The sequence below is a fragment of the Cygnus olor genome, chromosome 5, assembly GCF_009769625.2.
Source record: "Cygnus olor isolate bCygOlo1 chromosome 5, bCygOlo1.pri.v2, whole genome shotgun sequence".
Taxonomy (NCBI): domain Eukaryota; kingdom Metazoa; phylum Chordata; class Aves; order Anseriformes; family Anatidae; genus Cygnus; species Cygnus olor.
Genome location: NC_049173.1, coordinates 44,236,020 through 44,247,904, shown reverse-complemented (window position 1 = coordinate 44,247,904; position 11,885 = coordinate 44,236,020). Strand labels below are relative to the sequence as shown.

Genomic DNA, 11,885 nt, shown 5'->3' with positions numbered 1-11,885 from the left:
AAAGATGGCCTCTCTCATCATGGTCCTCTGTGGTCAGAAGGCTGACCAGAGCAGCTGGGGAGATTAATGCTCTTTTCCACATTCTCGCTCTGGCCAAAAACTAGCCTAATTTTTCCTTGCCTCAGTTTCCCAAGCTGTACTGTATGAAAAATGCTGTTGGTTTTCTTTGCAAGATGTTTTGACCACCATTCTTGGAAGAGATGTTGGCATTGCTACTAATTGAGTTCCTTTAGAATATAATTTAAACTCTTAAGCATAGGTTTTGAAACTGATTTACTTCAATACTATAAAAAGTCTAAAAGATTTTCATAAATCAGTCAAGTGGATTGCTGTTGTTATCTGTTGTTGTTTCTTGAAGTATAACAAATTAGAATCCAAAGCTTGGAATATAGTTCCCTATGGAAGCATAGCTGTAAGTGAAAATTACAGAAAATCACCACTAGATGGAGTTAATGATTTTCTAAATTTTTCTTCCAGCTTTAGATATAATAGAGTTGTAAAATGATTATGATCACTGAGTTGTTAAGTGGAATATGGTAATTTAAGTAGCTCACCTGTATCTTCTTATAGTTGCATTATCTGTTCTTCTTAGGTTTTACAATTCTCTGATTTTTTTCACTTCATCTAAAAATATTTTTATAATTTGATGCAGAATTACAATATTTTAATAGATTTCTTTATCAGACTTGCAACATCCTGTATCAATGCTCAAATTCCCTATTCAGGTCTCTAAGTTGTTTTTATGATTCTCTTCAATTTTGTCATTTCAAAGGGTGAGTTCAGTTCTAGTGGTTTCATCCTTTTTAGTAATTATAAATTGATAAACAACTTGAATTATCATATTTTTAATTTTTATTTCATGTTTAAGTAAAAATAGTGTTATGCATTGTTCTGAAAAACAACTTGAAAATCAACAACGATGAAATTCCAGTTGTTATAAATAAACTGTGAGAAATATACAAACACAAAGATTCTTGCCTTAGGATCTGCAAACTTCATCTTTGTCCAGACTATTTTCATTTCAAGTGTCATCCTAAGTTAAATTCTATTTTTTTTTCATGATACATTACTTAGAATAGTCTATCTCATTCTCTTCCTAGCCATCCATTTTTATACCATTAAATAAAACTTGTTCTTACCAAAGAATTGTCTGGATGCAGCAGCTTTTTTTTTTGCCATGGACCATTACTAACATGTCACTTCCAAAGTTGTGCAGAATATACAACCATTCTCAACCTCTCCATTTTCTGAGATTTTTGCCTTGCAGTCAGACACATTACGATAGTCCTTTGTAACAAACAAAAAAGGGAGACAATATTTCCCTTCAATGACATTGCTGTTCTCGAACTACAAATACCAGACAAATTTTTAGTGATTTGTTGAAGAAACCCACTTCATTTTTGGCAAAACAAACGTGACAATATTTAAAAGAGGAACTCTTTCACTATTTAGTGAATATAATCACTAGTTCACAGCTCTTCCAATACTAGATCTTTTCTAAGTCAGCTGTTTTGTTTTTTGTTTCTTCAAGAAACAAAGATACAAGAAAGAAAAATCTAATCTTAAGCTTAATGTTTCTGTTAGTAGGCACATTACTTAATGCTTTCAGGCTATTACTTTTGCCCAGCTTCTTAGAATATTAATTGATACTAATAAAGGAATTATTAATTATGCTGAAAATACAAGATAACAATTTCAGATATGCATACTACATAGTGAAAAAAAGAAGAAAGATGTACATAATTTAAATATTATATGAGAAAGGATGAGAAAAGCATAGCTCTAAAATCTGTTGTTGTCTGTAACTATATAAAATGATAACTATTTAGACACCAGATGACATGCATTTTATTTTTAATTATCCCCAGGAAGAATAGATACTGAAAATAACTGAAGAGATTTATATGAATCCATCAGTCTCTTACTTTTCATCTTGTGTTTAGTGAAAAGTATAACCAAACCTGATGAAGAAGAAAAGAAAAACAGATTTTTTTCTTTTTGAGCCCAAAGTCTGTGCTTTGTTGTGAATCTAAAATCTGAGCTCTATTATTCCTGTATAATATGACTGTAGAACTCAAGCAGTCATATTCAAGCTTACCTATAGATAACTTATCTATTCAGGTTGCTGAAAGCCACACTGAGAATTTTTCTAAATTCTGCTAATTACTTTTGGTCAAGTATTGTCCAAAGCACAATTATTTTGCAGACTAAATTCATGCTCTTTTAATCAACTACTGCTGCAGGGCCATAGGTTGAAAAAATACACGGTACAATTACTTTCGTACATAATGATGTAGCTAAGACTTTAATAGTTTGTGGTGTCTTTTCACATCTAAACAAGTAAATGGGGTTTTGCAACAATTGTGTTGAATAAAGGTCATACACTAACAAATGAAATGGAATAAGCAATTTGTATATAAGCTTATTTTTTTTAAGTTTACAAAGATTATTTTTAAACCATATGTAGGCTCAGTGTTAGCTATATTGTGTATCTGATGATGTAGTCATCTCTCGGAATAGTTTATTTCACTATCCAATTAATTTCAGAATTTTACCGTATGGATTTGATGTGTTTGCGTTATGCATTCATAGCTGTTATCAAGAACTTTAATGGCTTACTAACCCCCACCTATGAATAAAGCTTTTTCCTTTGTAAAACTAGAAGGATGTGGCAGAATAGAAGCAAGAAGAGTTTTTACACCTCCTCTTGTCAGTCTGAATGATTCACTAGTCATGGTAGGCTGTATGCTCTATGTCAATACAATTAAATAATCAGTACCTGTAAGTTAAATCAATTCTCACACCCACTAGTAAAAATATGACAATAAAGCTATTCCCATTATAGTTTTCTTTTTTCATTGAAAGTAATTACATATAGTTTAGGGACTACAGCTACAAGACATAAAAAGATACCTAAAACTTTTTCTCTGTAGGTAATAAGCTAAACAGAAAAAAAGATATATTTCTGCAGAAGTACGGTATGTTATTTTTACAAGGACAAGACACTGAGACATGGTAAAGTATCTTTTGTTTATTTAATTATAAACCCTATAAATGTCATTAGGATCCTAGACAAATGGTATTTTTGATTTGAGAATTAACTGCATGATGTAGTAGTTATAAAATTGACATATAATTTTTATTTTTTTTAAGTGAAACATTTGTTTGACACTTAAACTATTTCAGTAGAAAGAAGATACTTATTCTTACTATGAGTTGCATGGCTTGGTCTTTAAAGTACCTGTATTGGGTCTTTACAGCTCAACAGATCTGCCAATTCCTGGGGTCTCTGAATTAGATTTCTGTTAGAAACACAGTCTAGGTGGTGACTGAAGTTTTTTGCTATCTGATGATAAGGTTTTCTATCTACAATGAAGTTGTTATCAATGTCACAGCTATATTGAAAAAAATACATCATTACAGTTAATAAGTATTAGTATCTCTGAACTTGTGGTTATCTTAATCTACTTTGAACTATAGGCACCATGAAAAGTCCAGCTCCCTGTCTTTTTAATTTGATCTTAACAGTGCCTTAAAGAAATAGTGAAAAATAATAAGGTTAATCTCTACAGGCTTATTTTCTACAATGTTTCATGCTCTAGAGGTGGAAAGGCCAACCTTAGGCTCTCTACATCTTGGAAATGCAGATAAAGGTAACTCCTACCTTTTATGTCATTTAAGCAATGACTATCTGAATAATCCAAGAAGCTGTTTTTGACAACATCATGGTATTTTCCAACATAAATGGCTCTGTGGTTCTACAGTGAAAGGTTAATATTTTGAGGCAGCATGTTGTATTCAACACAGATGAAAAAACATTATAAATATTCTGAATTGTCTTCTGGTATCTTAGTTGGTCATTTTAATGGAGGGAGGAAAATGAAAACCTACAATTAATGAAACTAGCCAACAATGAAGAAAGGCTGGAAGAGGAAGCATCTCAAGGTATTCTTTTGAAGAAAGGTATATTTTACCTTCCAAGTTCTTGTCAGCATATATATATCTGTCACCCTGTAACTTTTCAACTAAGAGAAAAGATTTTTTTAAGTTTCCTTTAGGGAGGTAATTTAATTTTGTCATTTACAATTTCCGTCCTTTTGCCTGATTTAGAAGTAGCATAAAGGTCTAAAAGGCAAATGAGTTTCTGTCTCAATACAGATTCGTACCAAAGTTACTCAAGCAGGGAAACTATTATATGAAGAGGAGATTAGGCAGAGCAAGGATTTTATGAATATATCTTGACAGACTAATTTTCTTGACTTGCAGTGAAATGGACAGCAGACTTCATATACTGAAGTTTGTACATAACTTAATTTGGTATTAATCTGTGAAACTTACGCAAGTTATTTTTATTTTAGAATATAATGCAATGCCATTTTAGAATGCATGATAGATCTTCAATATTGATAGAGCTATAGAAAGGGGGTGAGGCTTTTGGGGCAGACAGTATGTGAGCCAACTACCTTGAATACATAATGTTTTTTGATATTCCTTTAAAGGCCAAGTCATTCACGTATGCAGAGAAGGTCTTCTAACTCTCAATCTGTTTCAACATGCCCTCAAGCCTTTCTAAACACTTAAGCTCCTCTGACGTAGCATGCAAAAAGTGATACGCTGAAGAGGCCTTCATTCCTCTAACATGTACACTGGAGTGACCTCTGGAGAAGGTCAGCGCAGGGATGGTAGAAATGAATGGACAACCAGAACAATTATGAGAATTTCTGTTCATATCTATCACAATAGGTACTTGGTGGTGTTTCATTGTTTTCTCTGCTGTGCTTTTCACCTCTGCTTCCAGACTGACAATAAGGCAGCTACATGTTTTATGTCATCTGGACAGGGTGCCAGATAACCTCATCTAGGCTCACTTTTCCCAGGAAAGTTGGACCTGATGGTCTTTAGAGATCCTTTCCTATCTGAGCTGTTCTATGATTCTGCGACCTGTGCACTGACATAACAAATTAGGATGAAATGTGTTGTGATGAGCAGACTTGCAGGAAACTGGGAGGTGACCTGGCGTGCCACAGGGAAGGCTGTTACCATGACTGAAAGCTTCTTCAGAATTTTCCTTCTTCTATGCGTAGGGAGAAAGGTGCTTTTCCCAAACTCGATGTTGATGGTTAAGCTACCCTTTGACATATCCTGGGAGAAGGAAGGGAAAAGAGATCTGCTCAGTTCATCAGCCATTACCTTGCAGAGTAACTTAACAGGTTTAAATTGTACTTGAAACACATGCACGTAACCCAGACTAATAAAGTCTCTTGGATTGGGTAGAGTCTTGTGGATTTAGATGTGAGAGATTGTTAAAACAGGTTATTTGGAAATGTTGGCTAGATTTATTGGAGCAGATGCTCCAAAGAGTTGGGGGTAAGAGGGGCGTGCTGCCTTTTGAAGCCGTGGGCTGGAGGAGGATATGAGTTGCAGCTGTGCTGATCGGTTCAGGTCATCCAATGGCAAGGCTTGACAGGCCCACTTTCAGTTCTGAGCATAGATGTTTCTTCCGTTTGTGAAAATACAACATTCTGCACTGATGTAGCACATTCTCCCTAGCAGGTGTTTTACGGCTCTGGAAGCATGGATAGTCCAAGGCATTGGCCCTGAAAACACAGATCAGGCAATATAACTGACCATAATTAGTCAATTTTGTGAAAGCACTATTACAAACTGGGCAACTGGCAACGAATATCTGTTTCCTTTGTGTAGGCAGATCTCTATTTCCCGGAGTGGCTCAAATTGAACTTTAGTCTTGGGACAGTTTTTTAAACATCTGTTGTGATTTTTCCAGTATTAGGTGTGAGCCACATTTACACCAATATGTGACTCATATCAATAATTAGATCCTTCCTCACACAACTTACTGAGCGCTCTGCTTATAATACCTGTCAACTATTTCCTTTCTGAGACAGAAAAAGTACTGTGAGTAATTCTGCCATGCAACTTGTGATTGTTATACAGGTTTTTGAAATAATTCCTATTTATTTATTTGTCAGGTATTTCTCCTGATGCTTGCCAAAACTCAAGGTATGTCCTTATCTGTTTCAAACATATTTTGTATATTATCTCTTTACCTTTTATTTATTCAACAGTTAATATAAGGAGAAGGATACAAATTAAGGTTTTAGCTGGAGTGCTGACTGACTAGTTTTCAAAGAGAAAGAAATCAGTGGTATTATATATGATTTTAAGATCCACAGCACTGGTGATATTTATGAACACATGGTAGGTGTGCATAAATGAGTATGTTTGTGTGCATGTAAAGTGGCATTTTATTGAAGAATCTGAGGTGGGTTGTCATGGAGATTAAAAGCTTTGAAACGCAATTCATGGGTACTAGTTGTGTTTGCTGGGCATAAGGATATTTGTTCTACTACTTTGAAACTCTCATTGTAAAAACAGTTATACTTTTATCTTTATTGCAAAGGCTATTCTAGCAGGCTAAGTAAGCAGGGACATGATAAAGACATCTAACTTAAGGGAAACAAACTTTGTGATATGTTTTAGATTAACATTACAATTTTAGTTTCCAAACCATTAACATGCTTATTTTTTACTGTGTAGTGTTTCAGGCTATTTATAAGATGACAGAAAATTGTCAACCTTCCGACCTCCTAGCAAGAAAAAAAGAAAGTTCTGGTCACTGGTAAATGGAAAGGTTTGGTTTACTTGAAAATAATACAGAAATGAAAAACATCAAAGATGTTTTCCTAGCAGTTGCTTTTAAAATATTATATAAATTTTCAGCTTTCTTTATATAAAAAGCTAGGTAATTTCTGATGCTTTTTTTCCTTAAATAATGAGAATAAAAACTTATTGACAAGTTTACCTTTGAAGAGCATTGTTTTCTGTATGAGATCATTGATGTTTTGCAGTTAGTATGGTTGTTTTTCTAACCAATAAATCAATGAAAATGCTGCAACAAATGCTGCATACATACACAACATCACACATACTCTGAATGAGTAATACAGTTTTCATAACAGACTTGAAGTGATGATTATTAACTAGAATTATATATATTTATATTTAAACTGACACTACAGAATTCTTTTGAGTCTTGACAGATATGTGGAATATTTAAATGGAGTAATTGTAGTTACCAGACCTCCTGGGATTAACCTGCTGGAAAGAAAGTGACATTTTGCAAAGAGAAAAATGAATTTATAATGTGGAAAAAAGCTAAAAATGAGGTTATGGCTTGCCTGTTTATAACCATTCAGGAGGAAAATATGTTTACATGGAGTCACTAATATGCTGTAGTGATATACTTCACTTACACTTAATTATAGAGGTGCTTTGAAAATAACTTATTGGGTTCTATGTTTTCTGAAATAGAATAAGCCATACTGAAAAGAAACTTATCAGCTATTTTATTTTTGGTATGTTCATGTTTAGGAGTTGATTCTGTGTTATTTATGTTTTCATGAGGAATAACTCTAGTAAATTTAATGTGCTCTATGCCAACATAGAAAAAATATATCCCAAAGGGAACAATACCAACTTCTCTGTGGCACAAACTAATTTTTGATAAATCCCACCCTTTCACCTTTTCTCTCAGGCTCACTCAGATTTTCAATTAGTTTCTTCAATGGCAAACACTGCCTGCTGCCACTTTCCTGTGTTGGAGTTGAATAGAATCACAGAATCACCAAATAATTCAGGTTGGAAGAGACCTCCTGAGATCATCTAGCCCCACTCAAAGTAACCCTGACTTAAATAGGTTACTTAGAACCTTGTCTGATTGAGTTTTGGGTGGTGGTGATGCTACAAATTCTCTGGGAAACCTGTTCCACTGTTTGACTATGATATAGATATTTTTCCTAACACTTAATTGGAATTTCACATATTGCATTTTGTGTCCACCACCTCTCATCCTATTGTTGTAGGTAGCTGAAGACAGCAACAAGATCTCCCCTTTGCTTATTCTTCTTAAGACTGAATGAACCTATTTCTTTAAGCCTCTTGTTGTACATGACGTGGCCTGGTGCTGGCTGGTACAGCCAGCCAGTGTCCATGGAGATTGTGGTTGATTGCTAAGAACAGAACTAGAAAAACTCAGGATTAATGGAAAGAGGTTGTTTCAGAAGAAGGAAGTGACTAAGCAGGAGAGAGATCAACAGTTCCTTTGGGATTTGCAGAGACCCTAGTATCAAGTACATAATGCCATCCATGAGCTGGCAGGTTTTGCTGGATGTTAGCCCTTGCAGATCATTTCTCAATAGAATCTTGTGCAGAATTCTACTCTATGGGATGGGAATGTTTTCAGTAACTTCTGTACTGTTGAGGAGTGGATAGAGACCCAGCTCTCCACTGTAACCATACCCACAGTGGACTTGCTGACCCCAAACTAGTTGCTTGCTGGCCTGTAAAAGTAGGTGGGGTAGTAAAGCCAGAAGGTAATGACAACTCTCTCCTCCACCCAGATTGACTTCCTGAAGATGGGATCTGATGCTAATGCATCATAGCCTTGGGCAGATCTTTGATGATCACTCTATACCTGAAAGTAATATATTTGCCATTGTTCTTCCTTTTAATGTACACCGTACATCTAGACCAAAAGCTGCTGTCAACCCTGGGAAAATGGGTGAGAGAGGCAGCTGAGGAGACATCCTAGGTCAATGTTGACAACCTGCAATGGTAACGATTTTGTCTCCACCATGGAGTTTCTGGAACAACATTTGTTCTGCTGTCTTGCCCCGACAAGAAACAGGCTCCCTTCTCCTATTATGGAAAATAAGACAGAACCTTAGAAAGCCAGTGCAATGGTAGGTGATGTGATGCCTTCTCCCTCTTTTTCTGCTCTCCCAGTTGAGAGAAACGGTAACTGGAGCTGCCAGTTAGTGTGCAAGTACCCAGTTATGCAGAGAGATCTCAGCACCAGACATTGTGGTGTTGGTCCTGTAGAGAATCCTGTTGTGTTTTAAATAACAAACTGATCTGGAAAGGTGCAACCATGACATCTCTTGGAGAACTTTTGCAGAACTCTAGAATGAAAGTAAGGTAATAAAATCAGGCATCTGTAGAAAAAATAGAGCTGGAAAAGGCCTTTATAAATTGTTGTCATTTTGACAGATGTTTTCCAATGTCCAATTAAAACTGACTGCAAACAATGAAGATTGGATGACCTTATAAACATCCTGTACAAATATTGCAGTATCTTTACTCAGTCTTTCTTCGTGCAACTGAAGCATGTTATTTCCTGTCCTTTCAGCCATGAGGTCAGGAAAGTCACAGCTCTTCTGGGGCACACTTTCTGATATTGCAAGACTTTGATCATTTTTCTTTTTTGTTTTTTGTTTTTTGTTTTTTTTTTTAGACTAGACAAGTTCAGTTCTTTTGATCTTGACTGGTGTTCTAAGACTGATAATTCTCTCTGACTTCCTATAGACAAAACCAAAATTCTCTGTGGCTTCTTATAAGCTCCTTAACATTGGAGACAGCATTCCAGGTGAGATATTTCTAAAGTTTAGGAGAATGGAAGAAATATTCAATGTGTCTTACAGCTAATACATCTGTTTATGCATCCTAACATGATGATTGCCTTTTATGCAGCCAGACAATTTGTTCACAGTTGTTCCATTTGTGATTTACTGTGTTACAAACAATCCAGTGTAAGATTGTCTACTGCTTGCATGATACTTAATCTCCAAACCATACTTTGTGTCCTGTTTGCCATAGTATGTTAATACACATGCTGAGATAGGCAGTGTTTGCAAACAGTCTATACAGTCTTATGATTCTGATGATTTTGGGAGTTAGGAGCATTTTATACAATGCTTCCTAGAAGATTTATTTGTTTTATAGAAAAACAATCACTATCTTTATATAGGCTAAAAGGAAAACTAAGCCATAAGAACCTATGAAATTACAATTTAAGAAAAAACTTTACGTTTATGAGTACCAAATTGATCTAAATTTATGATCTGTGTATGAGGATAATTTACAGCATAAATGAGGCATGGTGTATGAAAACTATATCCTCCTATGTTATAGAATTTTCAGTTCATCATGACTTTTACATTAAATACAATAATGTATTTTTTAATTAATTTAATATTTATGTAATTTGTTGTTACCATCCTCCAGTCAGTCAGGACACTGAGTTATTTTCATCTCCTAAATGCCCTAGACTAATAAATTGATAATGTATGACTAAAATGAGCTGAAACTCACACATGACCCTCCTTTTTCTGTTAAATGCCATTTAGGACCTAAAAGCTGAAGTTACTATCATTGCTTTTCCTGTAACTGTGGTTATTAGTTAACTTTAAATGTTATTATTGGGAATAAAAATGATGTTTCTCCTTTTAACTGCAAAAATCTCTTCTATTTTTTCCCACAGCACAGTCATTTCAGCCTTTACTGCAAGCGATGCTTGCTGAGAAATAACACCTTCAGCTATGCTCTTTGGTATCTTTCTCCCCTTGCCCAGGCAGCAAATGGGGATTTTAGAAAATGTATCTATACTGTAAATTGCTGCAATGAACCATGCAACCTTTTAATTAATTATAAGCATTTTTTTTGCAAAACATTTGGCCAAATATTTCTTGAGGGTAGTGTGATTCCAATTACAGAATGATTTCTCCTTACCTTAGAAATAACCACAGGAAATAAAAAGTAAACTAAGAAACAACAGCAACAAATACATGCCAAGTGCCCTTTAAAATGTTTGATTCTGTTCTTGCACTATCTTCTGTCTTCATCAGGGTAGTGTCAGCACCTTGTAGTTGTGCATTAAGCTAAGTGTATAATGAGTGGTTCACTCTCTTTCTTAGCTTCTCGGGGAAGAATTAAATGTAGTCACATATCCTGTTTTGGTGGAGTTTTATTTTTTAATTTTTTAGAAGATTTATTCAGAATGTGCCTTAACTGCAGAAAGTTGTCAGAATGAAGGACTCAAGGGACAGAGAATTACAGAGCAGAACATTATTACGTATCCTAGTAACTATTCTTTTAATCCTGTTTCAGCCTATACAACCACAAAAGGGCATAAGAAGGAATAAAGACCTATTTTCTTTATTTTGTGAAGCTGCTTTTAATTCTACAAAGCAAAGTAGGCATTGCAATGCTGAAATGTTGAGAGCTCTGCTGAGTGGGGTCTTCTCACCTGTGTGGAGCAATGCAAGTATTGCAATCCCACTTGCAAACTGTCCTTTTCTTTTCGGGAGCAACACATGTTAGGGCCAAGTCATTTTGGAAGATATAGGTCTTTGCTATTCAAGGAGAATGCACTAAATAGCAAACAACAGGTGTCAGGTTGTATTTTTCAGTTACTCTTTTTTGAGGCCACTTTGCAGAGATAATAATTTTTCATTGGAGATGAGAATTTGGGCAAATACAGGAGTCAACAGATTGAAGACTGTGGATAGCTCTGCAAAATGCCTGACTGCCCAATAGCTATTGATTAAAGAAGTTTTACTAAGATTTCTGTTGTCTTCTGTATTTTGTCTTCTTCCATATTTTTTTCTTTAGGATTGTCACTGTGAAAGAAAGGTAACATTCTAGCAAAATGAGATAAAATCTTTAGATAAAACTTAATAGATGTCTCCTCTTCCCCACTTTAATCTTTCATGTTTTGCTGAATATTGGAGAATAAAAGACAAGGAAGAGAGGGAAATATTTGCCTAATATGAAAGAGAGAGTTACAAAATGAGCATTCAACTTGAAGAGAATGTCAGGGAACAACAGTACCTTATACTGCACTCTAAAAAATTGTAAAAAGTACAAAGGTTCGTAACATATTGTAAAGAAAATTCTTTAGAAATTGCTCTGTTATCTTGGAGGTAACAGACACACCATATGCTGTGTCTGGCAGTTGCTATGGCAACTACTTTTAAAATTTAACATGGGGAAACTATTGCCTAAAATCTCTATGACTTGGGGCCAAA

General features: G+C 35.0%; 1 long non-coding RNA gene across 1 annotated transcript in view; it reads right to left on the bottom strand.

Moving 5' to 3' along the window:
• Window positions 1-897: 897 nt before the first annotated feature.
• Window positions 898-11,885, bottom strand: part of LOC121070699 — a 213,828-nt gene continuing 202,840 nt past the window's right edge. Inside the window, exons 8-9 of the long non-coding RNA XR_005820176.1 lie at window positions 1,926-1,961; window positions 898-1,287 (exon numbers count right to left, since the gene is read on the bottom strand). This is a non-coding gene — a long non-coding RNA (uncharacterized LOC121070699). The remainder of the gene's footprint in view (window positions 1,288-1,925; window positions 1,962-11,885) is intronic.